We start from the raw sequence: 16,321 nt of genomic DNA, 5'->3' as shown, positions 1-16,321 counted from the left end.
ACAAAAACACAACATTGACCAACGGCATCTTATTTCATTCAAAATGTTGTGCGTGTATCGTGGTGCCCACAGGTGCCCCTGTGTCTGAAATGAAATGAATTCAATAGGGCAAGCCTTAAGTTGTAGCCTAGGCTACAGTACAATCACAAGACGCATAGGCCTAGCCTATCGTAAAAAGCGTTGCGTTCTCATAGGCCTATATTAACTTAGATAATTATTAATTATGCTCAGGTCATAATGTCCGTTAAAAATAATTCCCTCTAAGCAGAATTTGAATTGTATTAAAATAGGCTAAAATTAAATTTCCACATATTCTGATTCCTTCTAGGTCTATATAAACAAAAACATTTTTCTAATGTGTAGCCTATAGGCTATAGGCTTCTGCGATGAACAAAACAGCCACAATGTAGCCTGCTTAGCGAGCGAGAGGGCAGTCTACCATAAAGTGTATAACCATAATGTAATATATCTAGACTACATGCATTGTGGTATTTCTTTATATAGCCAATTGTTTCTCAATAAACAGTTATGTCATCCTCTGAGTCCGAATGTAGGCTAATAGACCGGCAGCTCTAAATGCCTTCCCAATCAATGAGACATGGTTGTAAAAATGATGTTTTATTGATGAAAAGGGTAAAACTGAGAGAGTCATTGCATTGATCGATGCAGTCCGCTACCAGCAACACTGAAAATACAGGTCCTCCAGCGAACCTGGACTAGACTATTGTAACCCCCCCCCCCCCCCAAATTCTTTTATATTCAAATAAACTGGATGAACCGGTTTCCTAGCCCTGGATCGTGGGGAGGGGGGTAGCCTGCCATGACCGGCCATTGAATTCGCTAGTTTGATTGATAGATGGATGGATGTACGTCCAAAGTAGATTGTGCAAGTATTGTATAGGCCCATGTGTAAGAGATGAATGGCTGTAACCATGAACTCAGCCAGAGGTAGGCCCTACTGTAGATTATCAGCATTATCACCAGTCTCAATTTATGTCTCAATTTATGTGTTGCCATTCATTTAAACCACCATCTCATCTAGACTACTTCTGTTGCTGCATTTTTACATTTATGCTTTCATGATTTTAGAGCGCAATAAACATTTTCCAGGATTCCAAAAAGTCCATCCAGTCATCCAACTTTGTTCTGAGCGCAGCGCAGGCTGGTAGCCTACTGTCAAGGCTCACGGCTGATGCACTCCCTTAACACATCTCGCATCAAGAGAATTTGAATATGAAAGACCTTGGGATTCCAGGAGTCAAGGCCGTTTCAGACAGGGAGCGACATTCCTCCTGCGTTCTCGCTCGGAGCGGGGGACGCACGCGTCCTGCGCGCAGCGGGGAAAGCTGACTACAATTCCGCTCTTGTCGCGGGCGGGCGCGCAGCCTAGTTCCATATGAGAACACTCCTCGGTCCAATTCCGTATAGTAGATCAGCCTGTGTACTTTCAACGAATGTATTATTAGACATTATATCATAATAACCAACATAATGACCTCCTGAGCTGCCTGCCTGATGGTCTCAGGGCTAAAGAGACCGCGCGTCGTTTTCCTCACCCTATTGGCATGCTATCAATGAAAGAAAATACATTGTAAATAAACATGGTTTTAGGCTATTCTTTTTATGTAGGCCTATAGGTTAAGCTATTTGTGTTCATAAGGTAACGTCATTGTAAACGAAAGTAGCCTATAGCCTATAATCCAATTGACTGGAACCAGGGGGTTTGACAAAAGTTATGAGGCAAAATAATTTGTCTTGACTGCATTCAAGATGTATCTTTCACATTAAAACTACATACAAAGCTGGGAATGCTATGAAAATTGCATATGTTTGCAAACTAAAACAAGTGAACACAATTTTACAATCGAAAATGCTTATGAGACCATTATTTTACTTATATGGGGCAAAAGTGGTTTCTCTTCCTGCTTCTGCCTAAGCCCTCCACAATACCACAACACAACGGTGTCATGTTTTACCGAAGGAGAAGTGAAGAAGATGGTAGCAGTAGCTAAAGCAGTTAGCTAATGTTAAGATCATTCCTCTAGCTGCTTTGCTGCTAATGCGAGTTCGTCTCCGTTCCTGCCCGAGAAACAGAACCATTTCAAACACATCTCTGGTCAGCTCCGTTAGCCATCTTACTCGTCCTGATGCCATGTTCCATATGAGAACACTCAGTTAGCCTAATGTATTTAACTTCTACTTGTCCCGACAGTTAACAGATATAGACCCGGCGACAGTTACAGAGATAGAAACTATAAATAGATAGGCTTTGTTCGTAATAATTAAATTACAACCAGACAGAGAACAAGGAGTTTGAGAACGGTAGGCTCATCTAATGTGCGAGATGAGCTACAGCAATGGGTCAATGAATGGTATTACTGCGCCCCTATGGGCAGGCGAGCGGTGGTGCGGAATGACGTAAAGCGCCTGTTAGAATACCGCGGGTCAAGTTACATTCTTATGTTCCCACATCTGTATGGTAGGGGGGTCCCCCGTAAGAAATTCTTAGTGATTTTAATATGCAAATTACGCTTTTTGGAGCGTTTTGAAACTAGAATTTCTGTGTGCGAGTAGATACATGGCTCTTGCGAGGCGCATAGTATATCCATCCCAATTACAACCCCAAATACAACTAGTGCTGCGAGCAGCAGTGAGCGGGCCCTTGCACCCCACGCGTGTCGGGGTGCTGCGCCGTTAAAGGCTGTGCTATTTCGGTGTGCAGTACTGAGAGAAACTTCCTGTCACCAGTAGGTGGCGCTCTATGCGTGACTCAATACCGAAGCATAGATGTGTTCAGGACGGTACCTTGATGAAGCGTGAAAAATGTTGAGTAAATCGGATAACGTATGTAGGAGTTATGAGGACTTCCTGTTTCACCAGTAGGTGGCGCTGTAAGTGTGACTCAATACCGACACATAGATGGGTTCAGAAGGCCACCTTCATCAAGCGTCAGCAATTTGGTGCAAATCGGATGATGTATGCAGGAGTTATGAGGACTTCCTGTTTCACCAATAGGTGGCGCTATACGTATGACGCAATACTGACACATAGATGTGTTCAGGACAGAACCGTCATGAAGCGTGAGCTATATCGGACAAATTGGATAATGTATGGAGGAGTTATGAGGACTTCCTGTTTCACCAATAGGTGGCGCTATAAGTATGACGCAATACTGAAACATAGATGTGTTCAGGACAGAACCGTCATGAAGCGTGAGATATATCGGACAAATTGGATAATGTATGGAGGAGTTATGAGGACTTCCTGTTTCCCCAATAGGTGGCGCTATAAGTATGACGCAATACTGACACATAGATGTGTTCAGGACAGAACCGTCATGAAGCGTGAGATATATCGGACGAATTGGATAATGTATGTAGGAGTTATGAGGACTTCCTGTTTCACCAATAGGTGGCGCTATAAGTATGACGCAATACTGACACATAGATGTGTTCAGGACAGAACCTTCATGAAGCGTGAGATATATCGGACAAATTGGATAATGTATGGAGGAGTTATGAGGACTTCGTGTTTTTTGGCGAAATGTCAAACTTTGGCGGGGCGCCACGGCAAGGGTGTGTAATGAAAACTCAATTTTTTTGATAACTTTTGATCACAAGGGTCTTAAGATGACGCTGACCGAATATGAAGTTGATCGGATGAAATCTGTAGGAGGAGTTCGTTGAAGTACGAGGCATGGAAATGGTCAAAACAAGGACAAAATGGCACATTAAAAGCAAAATGGCGGACTTCCTGTTGCATATTGGGTATAGCTCCAAGAGACATTTAAGTGTGTCTCGATGAACTACATATGCCCACCGAATTTCGTTCGCCTACATCAAACTGAAAGGTGGGGCTCGCCATTTTAAATTTTCCAGGGGGCGCTCTTGAGCCGTTTTGCCACTCCCATTTCCGTCACCCATGAACTATCAAATTTTTCACCGGGACTGACGTATCTGCAAAGTTTCATCCGTTTTCATCGATGTTCAGGCCGCCTAAAAGGCCTTTGTTTGGAGTAAAGGAGAAGGAGAAGAATAATAATAATCCTTCGAGTTTCAATAGGGCCTCGCACCGCCAGTGCTCGGGCCCTAATAATAATAATCCTTCGAGTTTCAATAGGGCCTCGCACCGCCAGTGCTCGGGCCCTAATTATGTAGATATCCAGATTCACAGTTGAAACATTTTATTCAGAATTTCAATGTTTCTTTTTCCCTAAAAAGAGAGAACAGATATCTCATAAAAAGTTAGTTATTTACTTAAGCAACCAAATAATTACTTTTTTACACATTATTCTCCCTGTTGCCTCTCAAAAAAAGACGACCAACCTCCATTGCCTGAAATGCAGGAAAGAATGAGACAGGGAGACATGATAGCTTTTAGGGAAGCTCCGATCTGATTTTTTTGGGCCGATACCAATTATTTGCCAATTATCATCCTCGTGCCCAGCTAGTCTCAATGAGTTTAAACTCATATCCCTGACATCACTGTCTGACGTTGTCCACGAGCTGCGGCCTACAAACTGCCCCTCCGACAGTGTTCCCTCTCGCCTTTTTAAAGATGCGTTTGATTCAGTGGGCTCTTTTATTCTTACTCTGGTCCATGCATGTTTTAGTTTTGGAGTCTTTCCAGCCTCCTTTAAACATGCTATAGTGCAGCCACTAATCAAAAAGCCTAGTCTTGACCCAAATGTTCTCTCTAATTTTAGGCCCATCTCTAAACTGCCTTTTTTGTCCAAAGTACTGGAAAAGATTGTTTCCATTCAGTTGCACTCTTTTTTAGCGATGAATGATGTGTATGAGAAGTTCCAGTCTGGTTTTAGAATTGCTCATAGCACTGAAACGGCTCTCTTAAGGATTTTTAATGATATTATTCTTACTGTCGACTCTGGGTGTGCTGCTATCCTGGTTACACTAGATCTGACCGCGGGCTTTGACACTGTGGACCACAAGACCCTTCTTACCCGCCTTGAACAATGTGCTGGCATTAAAGGTGCTGCTCTCATGTTCCTACAGTCTTACCTGACTGATAGGAGCTTCTCTGTCCAGCTGGGTGAGTTCTCCTCTAGTGTGGCCCCCCTCACCTGCGGTGTCCCCCAAGGATCCATTTTAGGCCCTTTATTATTTTCTTTATATATGCTGCCCCTGGGTTCCATTCTACGGAAACACAATGTGTCTTTCCACTGTTATGCTGACGATGTCCAACTGTACCTCCCCCTGAAATTTAACTGTAAGGATTCCTTTAAGCCTGTAACATCTGCGCTAAATGACATCAAGACCTGGATGGACTTAAACTTCCTTAGTCTGAATGATGGGAAGACCGAGGTTATTTTGTTTGGTCATAAAGACAGCCATGTTAGCAACCTAGGGCCCCTCGCTGCCAAGAATCGCTCTTTTATTAAAAGTCTTGGTGTCACTTTTGATACTGGTTTTAATTTTGAGCGACAAATTGGCTCTGTGGTTAAAGGCTCTTTTTTCCAGCTGAGGCTCTTATCCAAACTGAAACCGTACCTCTCTCTTAAGGACCTGGAGACAGTCATCCATGCTTTTATTTCTTCAAGATTGGACTACTGTAATGCCTTGTATGTGGGCCTTGACCAGCGGTCACTGAGGCGCCTGCAATTGTCCAGAATGCTGCTGCGCGCCTCCTGACTGGAACCAAGAAGCGGGACCACATCACACCGGTGCTGGCCTCCCTCCACTGGCTTCCTGTTCGCTTCAGGATTGATTTTAAAATCTTAATGTTTATTTTTAAGGCTCTACATGGTTTGGCCCCCCACTATCTGGCTGAACTGATTCAAGTTCGGGCGACATCTAGAACCCTGAGGTCCTCCTCCGAGACTCTTTTAATAGTCCCTAGATCGAGACTTAAGACCAAGGGTGACCGAGCTTTTGCGGTGGCTGGCCCAAAGCTCTGGAACAGCCTCCCTCCACACATTAGACACGCACAGAACCTAGGGCTCTTTAAGTCTCAGCTTAAAACGCACTTGTTTTCACTGGCTTTTGAGGCCTGATAGCCTACATCCCCTGTCTTGTTTTGTGTCCTGTCCTCTTATTGTTCTGTGATTATGTGCACTTTATTCTGTTTTTTGTTTTAGTTTATTTTATATATTGTACAGCACTTTGGTGCAACTTCTGTTGATTTTAAACGTGCTTTATAAATAAAGTTGACCTTGACCTTGACCTTATTTTCCTCTTGATCGGCCGATACCGATAGCGATTTATAAAAAAAAACACACAAAAAACGACTTCTCCTCTTAGAATGGTCTTACCCATATTATTGTATCGATATGATGACACTGTCTTTGCTTGCATATTTTTATTTGATTTTATTTATTATTTTGATTTGATTAAGATTGCCCATTATTATCACTTATTAACTGATGAACAGGCCCTCCAAATATTATTCTGTATATATCAGATTCAGTAGACTTCATACTTCAGTATACAGACCAATGCCAAGTGAGTAAAAAAAAAAAAAAAAAGTTGTGTTTTTTGTTGTGTAATTGTTTTCCGTGACTTTTATTTTGGAATTCCTTGAAAGAAAGCTACCGGAAACAAGTTTAGTTTCTGCTTGAGGGGCAACTAGTAGTGTCCTCTATCCTAATTTTAAACCGCAAAAATATCCAAACTACAGCTGATCAGAGATTTCGTTAACAAGTGATTAGCGGCAGCAGCTTTGGAGATATTTGGGCTGTATGAAAAAACGCTGTATGAGGAGATCCTGGGAGAAAACTCAAGCAACGTTACATCCAACAACATGATCTGTATTTATACCCTCGTCTACTGTGATTAGTCACTATTTCACGTTCTGAATTGACCCACCACTCTATAACATTTAGCTTGTAGCATCCAAGTTTGTACTTATATCTATGCCAAGCTAACCAGTTAGTGTTATCCAATAAGGTTTATTCTAGCTTGAACATTAAACGCAGCCCCCCCCCCCCTTTTTGGAAAACTCCCCGGATCTGCACGATTCATATGAATGACCCAATTGACAAAAAAAACGGCGATTGTAGCCGAAAGGCAACTAGTTTGCAGGTATGATTTTACACTAATAGCTGTAGTAACCGTTGTATAAAAGCAATAAACCACTCGAGGCCGTGTGTTATAGTGATTTTATAACAGCTAGGGGCAGGGCCGTTGCTAGGAATTCTGGGCCCCCTTAAAGAATATTGGTGTGGACCCCTACCCTTCTGACTTTTCGTCACCATTTTCTTCTACCCCTTTTTTTTTTTTTTTCATTATGTATCATTTTGTATTTATTTTTCTGTTTCTCTATGTACTTTTTCCAATTAACCTCTTCATAGACATTTACCTGTACTTCCTGTGCTTGGACTGTTTCTGTCTGTAGCAGTTTCATGACTGGAACTACTATGAGCCTCTTCACTCCCTTTACTCTCTGTTTCTAACTGGCTAGGACCTGGCTCTGTAGACAGTAAGAACAGAACAGTGTCTTCTTAAGACTTGGGAATAAATCTATGTAGCACTTTAGAGTTTACAGGAAGCTGGCTAGGCGGCTGTTGATTGGCTAATAAACGCCTCTCTTATTTCAAGAGCAAATACCCTCTCTAAAATAACAAAAATGAACTGAACAAATCAGCATTTAAACTGAAATCAACTCTATATGCATTTCTATGAATTAACAACACTTTATTTATTTATTAACCATGAATTTCTTTATGTAATGTAACTGTTTCATACAGATGTGGGAACATAAGAATGTAACTTGACCCGCGGTATTCTAACAGGCGCTTTACGTCATTCCGCACCACCGCTCGCCTGCCCATAGGGGCGCAGTAATACCACGCATTGACCCATTGCTGTAGCTCATCTCGCACATTAGATGAGCCTACCGTTCTCAAACTCCTTGTTCTCTGTCTGGTTGTAATTTAATTATTACGAACAAAGCCTATCTATTTATAGTTTCTATCTCTGTAACTGTCGCCGGGTCTATATCTGTTAACTGTCGGGACAAGTAGAAGTTAAATACATTAGGCTAACTGAGTGTTCTCATATGGAACATGGCATCAGGACGAGTAAGATGGCTAACGGAGCTGACCAGAGATGTGTTTGAAATGGTTCTGTTTCTCGGGCAGGAACGGAGACGAACTCGCATTAGCAGCAAAGCAGCTAGAGGAATGATCTTAACATTAGCTAACTGCTTTAGCTACTGCTACCGTCTTCTTCACTTCTCCTTCGGTAAAACATGACACCGTTGTGTTGTGGTATTGTGGAGGGCTTAGGCAGAAGCAGGAAGAGAAACCACTTTTGCCCCATATAAGTAAAATAATGGTCTCATAAGCATTTTCGATTGTAAAATTGTGTTCACTTGTTTTAGTTTTCATAGCATTCCCAGCTTTGTATGTAGTTTTAATGTGAAAGATACATCTTGAATGCAGTCAAGACAAATTATTTTGCCTCATAACTTTTGTCAAACCCCCTGGTTCCAGTCAATTGGATTATAGGCTATAGGCTACTTTCGTTTACAATGACGTTACCTTATGAACACAAATAGCTTAACCTATAGGCCTACATAAAAACAATAGCCTAAAACCATGTTTATTTACAATGTATTTTCTTTCATTGATAGCATGCCAATAGGGTGAGGAAAACGACGCGCGGTCTCTTTAGCCCTGAGACCATCAGGCAGGCAGCTCAGGAGGTCATTATGTTGGTTATTATGATATTATGTCTAATAATACATTCGTTGAAAGTACACAGGCTGATCTACTATACGGAATTGGACCGAGGAGTGTTCTCATATGGAACTAGGCTGCGCGCCCGCCCGCGACAAGAGCGGAATTGTAGTCAGCTTTCCCCGCTGCGCGCAGGACGCGTGCGTCCCCCGCTCCGAGCGAGAACGCAGGAGGAATGTCGCTCCCCGTCTGAAACGGCCTTGACTCCTGGAATCCCAAGGTCTTTCATATTCAAATTCTCTTGATGGTCTGGGGATGCGAGACGTGTTAAGGGAGTGCATCAGCCGTGAGCCTTGACAGTAGGCTACCAGCCTGCGCTGCGCTCAGAACAAAGTTGGATGACTGGATGGACTTTCTGGAATCCTGGAAAATGTTTATTGCGCTCTAAAATCATGAAAGCATAAATGTAAAAATGCAGCAACAGAGGTAGTCTAGATGAGATGGTGGTTTAAATGAATGGCAACACATAAATTGAGACATAAATTGAGACTGGTGATAATGCTGATAATCTACAGTAGGCCTAGGGCCTACCTCTGGCTGAGTTCATGGTTACAGCCATTCATCTCTTACACATGGGCCTATACAATACTTGCACAATCTACTTTGGACGTTAATCCATCCATCTATCAATCAAACTAGCGAATTCAATGGCCGGTCATGGCAAAGCACCCGCTAACGCAGGCTACCCCCCTCCCCACGATCCAGGGCTAGGAAACCGGTTCATCCAGTTTATTTGAATATAAAAGAATTGGGGGGGGGGGGGGGGGTTACAATAGTCTAGTCCAGGCTCGCTGGAGGACCTGTATTTTCAGTGTTTGCTGGTAGCGGACTGCATCGATCAATGCAATGACTCTCTCAGTTTTACCCTTTTCATCAATAAAACATCATTTTTACAACCATGTCTCATTGATTGGGAAGGCATTTAGAGCTGCCGGTCTATTAGCCTACATTCGGACTCAGAGGATGACATAACTGTTTATTGAGAAACAATTGGCTATATAAAGAAATACCACAATGCATGTAGTCTAGATATATTACATTATGGTTATACACTTTATGGTAGACTGCCCTCTCGCTCGCTAAGCAGGCTACATTGTGGCTGTTTTGTTCATCGCAGAAGCCTATAGCCTATAGGCTACACATTAGAAAAATGTTTTTGTTTATATAGACCTAGAAGGAATCAGAATATGTGGAAATTTAATTTTAGCCTATTTTAATACAATTCAAATTCTGCTTAGAGGGAATTATTTTTAACGGACATTATGACCTGAGCATAATTAATAATTATCTAAGTTAATATAGGCCTATGAGAACGCAACGCTTTTTACGATAGGCTAGGCCTATGCGTCTTGTGATTGTACTGTAGCCTAGGCTACAACTTAAGGCTTGCCCTATTGAATTCATTTCATTTCAGACACAGGGGCACCTGTGGGCACCACGATACACGCACAACATTTTGAATGAAATAAGATGCCGTTGGTCAATGTTGTGTTTTTGTTTTTATTTATTTGCAAAAAAGGCTATGTACACACATCGAAATAGATACACAAAACAAAAAAACAGCTGTGTACTAGTAGGCTACCAGTAGCCTGCTAGAGTCCCGGGGGATGTCACATTCCTGTCGGGCCACCAGCAACCTCGACGATCTTCGGCAACACGTTCTTGAGATGGTTGATGTAGTTGTTGCATGTCTTCACATCCAGTACCTCATACCAGAAAGTTTCAATGGCATGAATCAGCTCCTGTCTGTTGCTGGGTTTTGCCGTGCGCCGAATGTACGTCTTCAACTGGTTCCACACCATCTTGATGGGGTTCAGATCTGGAGATCTTGAGAAAAGATAATAAATTAGGCTAAATATATTAAAAAGTAGGCCACTCCACCGTCACTGTCCCGAAGTCATCGCCTCACTATCCGGTAGTTTGTAAACAACATATGCAATATTACATAAACAACTTACTCTGCTGGTGTTTTGATCCAATTGATCCCCTCGGCAGCGATGTAGGCTCTAGCTGCAGTGTGCTTGGGGTCGTTGTCTGCATAAATAAAGGGAGAAAAAATATTAGGCACACCAATTTAGGCTTAACGACAGATTTTTCACTCAATGAGTGCTTTGCGTGTAGCCCATCGTTACAATGGCCTACCTTGAAAAAAACGATGCGTTGGTCCATTCCAGTTGTTTTTGATGTAAGGTGCAGCAGCCATTGTGATGATTTCGTTCTTAAAGTAGTCGCCATTCATGATTCCTGAATAAAAGAACAACACTAAATTATTAGATTATTGGCTACCTACAGCAAACCCTACACCAACAGATGTAGCATAATGGATAATAGCCTGCAAAACGCTACAACGATTAAATAATAGCTAGGCTACCTTCGAAAATCATCATCGGTCCTCGTCGAGAAATTCCACCCCAGACATGGAGCTTCAGGGGATGCTTCGGTTTGGGCTTGAAGGAAGCTCTCCCTTTCTTCAAGTAGCAGGTCCGGGCGAAACGCTCAAGGGACACTGTCGTTTCGTCAGTGAAGATGACGTCCTCGAAGCGCTCGCTCGTCGCGATCCACTCTTGTGCCTGCAGCAAACGAAGCTCTTTGTTCTTCTCCCGGATCATGGGAACCCAACTACAGAACAGACGTCATGTTATATTGTAGCCTACTGTACATTTTTGTCTATACGTTTTAGACATAAATTATTCACATAGCCTACGAGCCGAGACAAAAAAATGTCATTAAATAAATAAGTCACAATTAAGCACTCCCTTACCGAGTCATTCCGTATTTCCACCCCATTCTTCTAGCAGCCTTCCCGATGGTCTTGGTAGAGACGTGTGTGTTGTGGTCGGACAGCAAGATTTTCTGTATGTCTCTGGCTGACCGCTCGTCCTCGGCTTCAAGAAGTCCGTTGATGGTTTGCATGATCTGACTATATACAAATACAATGAATTATATTAGAACAGTGCCTTATATAATATAGATAGATGTTGGACAGCTAGTGTGCATTTATAGTCTAGGGCTAATACAGGTCTATAGTCTAGGTCTACTGTACCTTGTCAGTTTCCTCGGCCTGCGGGGTTTGGCCACTACAGGTGACTTGCTGTAGTGGCGCCGGACTGAATTAGCGGTCACATCAACCCCCATTGCATTCAAGACCGCTCTTATCTGTGTGGTGGAGTAGCCGTTCAGATGGAGTGTCTTGATCGGCTAACTTTGCTCAGTTGAGATCTTCATCTTGATCAAGCGATGTTGGGTCTGCTGGTGAGGTCAGCTGCATGATCACAACATTTATCTTCACAATAAGGGGGCGGGGCGGAGGGAGCCGATGCGCTGTTTCCCAGAGCCTTCTTAGCCAAGGTACAAGGGATACTTTAAGGGCGGGCTGAACCCATCGTAAGCTGTCCCTTAGCGATGTGCTCCGTTCAAATGACCAAGTTGCATTTGATTAGCACATTATGGTCGATTAGGCTACATTAGCAAATACTTCGATGTGGCATTTACAGGACAATACAGGCTAATCGATTGGGCCTATACAATGTTCACAATGAATGGAGGATTTGTTTTCCATGGAATGGAAGCTAAAGACAATGCAAGAGCCATGAGCCGTTTTATGAAGTATAAATTAGGCTTTATAGCGCCCATATTATGACGAGACTTGAATATAACGAGACAGGCTATTGAACAGGTTTATGTCAGTAATGACGCAGAAGTTTGTACTTAACAATAAAGATTAGGGTGTGCAAATGTTTTTTTACGACTACGCCGACGTCTGCCCATGTCTCGCATGTTGTCACTCTGTAACATCACCTTCAACAGATGAATAGGCCTACTATTTTAAACCTCGCCGCAGATATGGGCAAAATAAGCATATTAATTCATTACAAACGTTCATTTAAAACTCACTGAGGGACACCCTCAATTTATCCGTAGCCTAAATCGACGCAAGCCCTTAGCCCTATTTAACATAGCCTTCTGAGACCAGTAGATGATGTAGCCTATGCTATGGAAAGAAAAGGCCTACTGTAGCCTTATGTCACTCTGCTGCTGTAACACCCCAAATCACCAGTGGGGATTGATAGTTATTTTATCTTAATATAGCAAAGACAAATACATAGGAAAACTTAGGATCAGGCTAGCCAACGTTAACCCATACCCTAACACTGGCATTCATTGACGTCACCATGACCTAGTTGCATTTGATTAGCACATTATGGTCGATTAGGCTACATTAGGCTACATTAGCAAATACGTCGATGTTGCATTTACAGGACAATACAGGCTAATCGATTGGGCCTATAAAATGTTCACAATGAATGGAGGCCAAGCAATTTGAACAACCAATTTGATTGAAGGAATGCCGATTAGGCATTCATTTGGCATTCATTCACATTAGCAAATGGCCGGACAATCCGTAGAAACTAGTAGCCTATATGCCTAAGTCTTTTGTCTAGGCCTATTTCATGTTCCAATGTTCCAATAGTCCTTCATCAGTTCATCAATTCATCAGTTAGTTTTAAGCCCCACAACTTTTACCAAGAGGGCAAAATTAAGTCCACCCATTCACCCAACTTGTAGCCTCGCCTACTTGGTTCACCGCATCCTCGGGTCGTTGACGGGCCTCCCATCTTCTTAAATTATTTTTTTCCCCAGTAGTCCAAACTCCATATCCAATTCTTATTTTTAATAATTTACTCACTCAATCATTATTCAATGATTACAGATCAGGATTGCTGACACAAACCCATTGAATAGCCTACCTCTCGTCATATTTAAGTCTCGTCATAACATGGGAGCTATAACGTCAGGGAACGGATGAGGGGTTTAACGAACTGATTATAAGGACTCTTTATTGAAACATTTGGACTGAATTACATAATAAAGTGGTAAATGTCGTCGGGTCTAGCTATATCTGTTAACTCATACGGAACAAGGTATCGGGACAAGTAGGCCCTAGAGGTTTAATACAGTAGGCTAACTAGCTAGCAGAGTGTTCTCTCTATTCAAACGGGATCGGGAAATTATGTTTAGCGCTGTTGACTAGCCTACATATTTTTTTCGAAATATGGTCTCATGGGACAGCTCTTCCTGCTTCCATTAGGCACTCTATGGCATTCATTCACAAGATGATGGCCCAGTCCGATTGTCCACCCTTACATGAATTTGCATACTCTGGGACACACCCAGAGTCACACCTTTCCGGCCACGCCCTTGCCCAGCCATCAATAAATACTCTGCCTACAACAGTGTCTACCCTACAGACCCACTGACAATGAACACCAATCGTTTCTACAACAAGAAGAAGCAAGGCTGCAATGCATCCTCCTCTTCTGACAACCTACCGAAAAGGCCGGCTCCAAATGCAGGGCGCCCAGCACTTGGCCCTCCTGTCCAAGCCGGTCCTAGCCAATCCAAGAGGATTTTGAGAAAGGTACGTTTGGCTCAGCTATTATACACAAAAAACAACCGTAATGTTCTCTATTCCAAGTACTCAACTGAGCTTTTAATGGCTGTTCTGCTTATTAACTGCAATATTCTGTGTCTGTTTCTTTTACAGAGAAGGACGCCGGCTCCAAATGCAGGACTCCCAGCACTTGGTGATGGTCCTACCCCCCGCCCTAAAAAGCGGACTCCGTGTGGGCCTACAGCTCCAGAAGAAGCATGCAAAGACACCCCACAGCGCCCTAAAAAACGGATGGTGGCAAAGAAAGCGGTACGTTTCTCTGTTTTCTCTACATTTCTAATCAGTGTTATTGCCAGGTAGTTTTTACATGTGTCGTTATAAATAAAACATAAAATAGCATACTGATTGTCTGAGGATACAATGTTTCTTATTCCATTTTCATTATTCTGGTTACAGGCAGTGACAGTGGCCTATCCGAGACCAATGCCACTCTCGAGCCCAGCAGTGTATGGTGACATTGTGGCAGAGCAGCTGCAGCGGAGAGCCAGTGAGGTGGACAGCGTCAGGGCCGAGCTACAGGCTGGACAGGCTGCAATGAAGGTGGAGCTATGGAGGGCCATGCAGGAGAAAGACAGAGACATGCAGCAGAAAGACAGAGACATGAAGGAGCTGCTACAGAAGGCCATGCGAGAGATGGAGGAGCTACGGGGGGCCATGCAGCGGAAAGACAGAGATGGATGAGCTGCGTGCAGCGTTAGCATCTGGCACCCCCAGCCCCCTGAGAACCCCTTCCACCCCTGGGAGCAACACCCTGGCGAGGCACACCCCTGGCAGCTCAGCGAGTCACACCCCTGGGACTATGGCACACCTCACCCCGGCAAACCTCACCCCCAGACACCCGCTGCTGCCTGTCCCTTCAGTTCTCCCTGACATCCACATTCCTGACCTGGACACAGATCACTGCCGGAACCTCTGGCAACGGACCAACGGTCGTCCAGATCGTTATGGTGCCCTTCTGTTTCGTGCCATCCTAACCCGTGGGACTTATCAGGCCTGGGTGCGGAACACCAACTGGGATGGTTCACGAGGCAAGCAGGCCTTGCCACAGAACGTCCGGAAATGCATCACAGATGCAGTTCTCCTAAGATGCCCCACCTTCACCAACATGAAACAGCTGAAGAACCGAATCAACGAGATGTTGCGCACTCGTCGGAGTTCTATTTCAAGGGCTCTTTTTCGCAGTTGAGCTGGCTGTATGGGGCAAGAGAGGACTGTAAAATACAGTACTGTATTACAGGATATACAGTATGCATTTGGTACTAGGATTAAGGCATTTTATTTTGTGTTTCTATATCAATGACATGCATGTGTGAAATCTTTTTGCAAATAAAAAAAACGGAAGAAAAAAAACATTGACCAATGGTATCTTATTTCAAAATATCTTGCTGCACTTACCATTTGTATTGTTCACGCTATAATGGCCATATGGTATTACCATACCATCTGAACACACCCTGTCCCCAGGAGAAGTTCTAGTCATTGTTTCATTGTTAGCGATGATTTGACTGTTCAATGGATATCATTCGGTCCTTGGTCGCGAAAAGCCTATTAGCCTACAGTATAACGACGCACACTGAAAGTAGGCTATACCAGTAGCGAAATAAAAGACAGAGTCTACAGTCTACTGTAGATATAAAAATACATTGATTGCAAGGTGCATAGCCTGAATAAAGGCAGAACGTGAGACAGGGAATCCATTCTAGTACAAGGCTACTGCGTGCGTGCAAGACTGAGTGCGTTCACATTTTCCATTTCCAAACGGTTTTCCACCTCACCTAATTTCGCTGTTGATTGGTTTCAGCTAACGTTAGATTATAGTAGCCTAGGTACAGTACTGGATATTTATTTAAACCGAAAATGGATTTTAGTAAATTAATCATCATTCCATTGTTATTGCTCCAGAATCAAATGACAACCGCTTTCATGATACTTTTGATCCTAACAGAAAGAGAAATACATCTCTAAGTATCTAAGTTAATATAGGCATATGAGAACGCATCACTTTTTACGGTAGGCTAGGCCTATGCGTCTTGTAATTGTAGCCTACTGTACAACGTAAGGCGTTCAATAGGCCCTATTGAATTTCTTTTATAGCCTAAGTAGACAGTAGATAGACAGTTCTGTTCTTGCTGCAGCGTGTCTTCACCATGCAAGTATTTTTTGGGGGGTATTCT

The 16,321-nt window shown here is 43.1% G+C and overlaps 1 protein-coding gene across 1 annotated transcript in view; it reads right to left on the bottom strand.

Annotated features, from left to right (window-relative positions):
- klhdc8b (kelch domain containing 8B) overlaps positions 1-16,321 on the bottom strand; it is a gene marked incomplete at both ends in the record, with an annotated part of 406,850 nt that overhangs the window by 291,064 nt on the left and 99,465 nt on the right. The gene's annotated exons all lie outside the window — the stretch shown is intronic.

This window comes from Borostomias antarcticus (assembly GCF_949987555.1).
Source record: "Borostomias antarcticus genome assembly, chromosome: 3".
NCBI classification, from domain to species: domain Eukaryota; kingdom Metazoa; phylum Chordata; class Actinopteri; order Stomiiformes; family Stomiidae; genus Borostomias; species Borostomias antarcticus.
The sequence above is the reverse complement of the archived record's forward strand: the minus strand, read 5'-3'. Positions and strand labels throughout refer to the sequence as shown.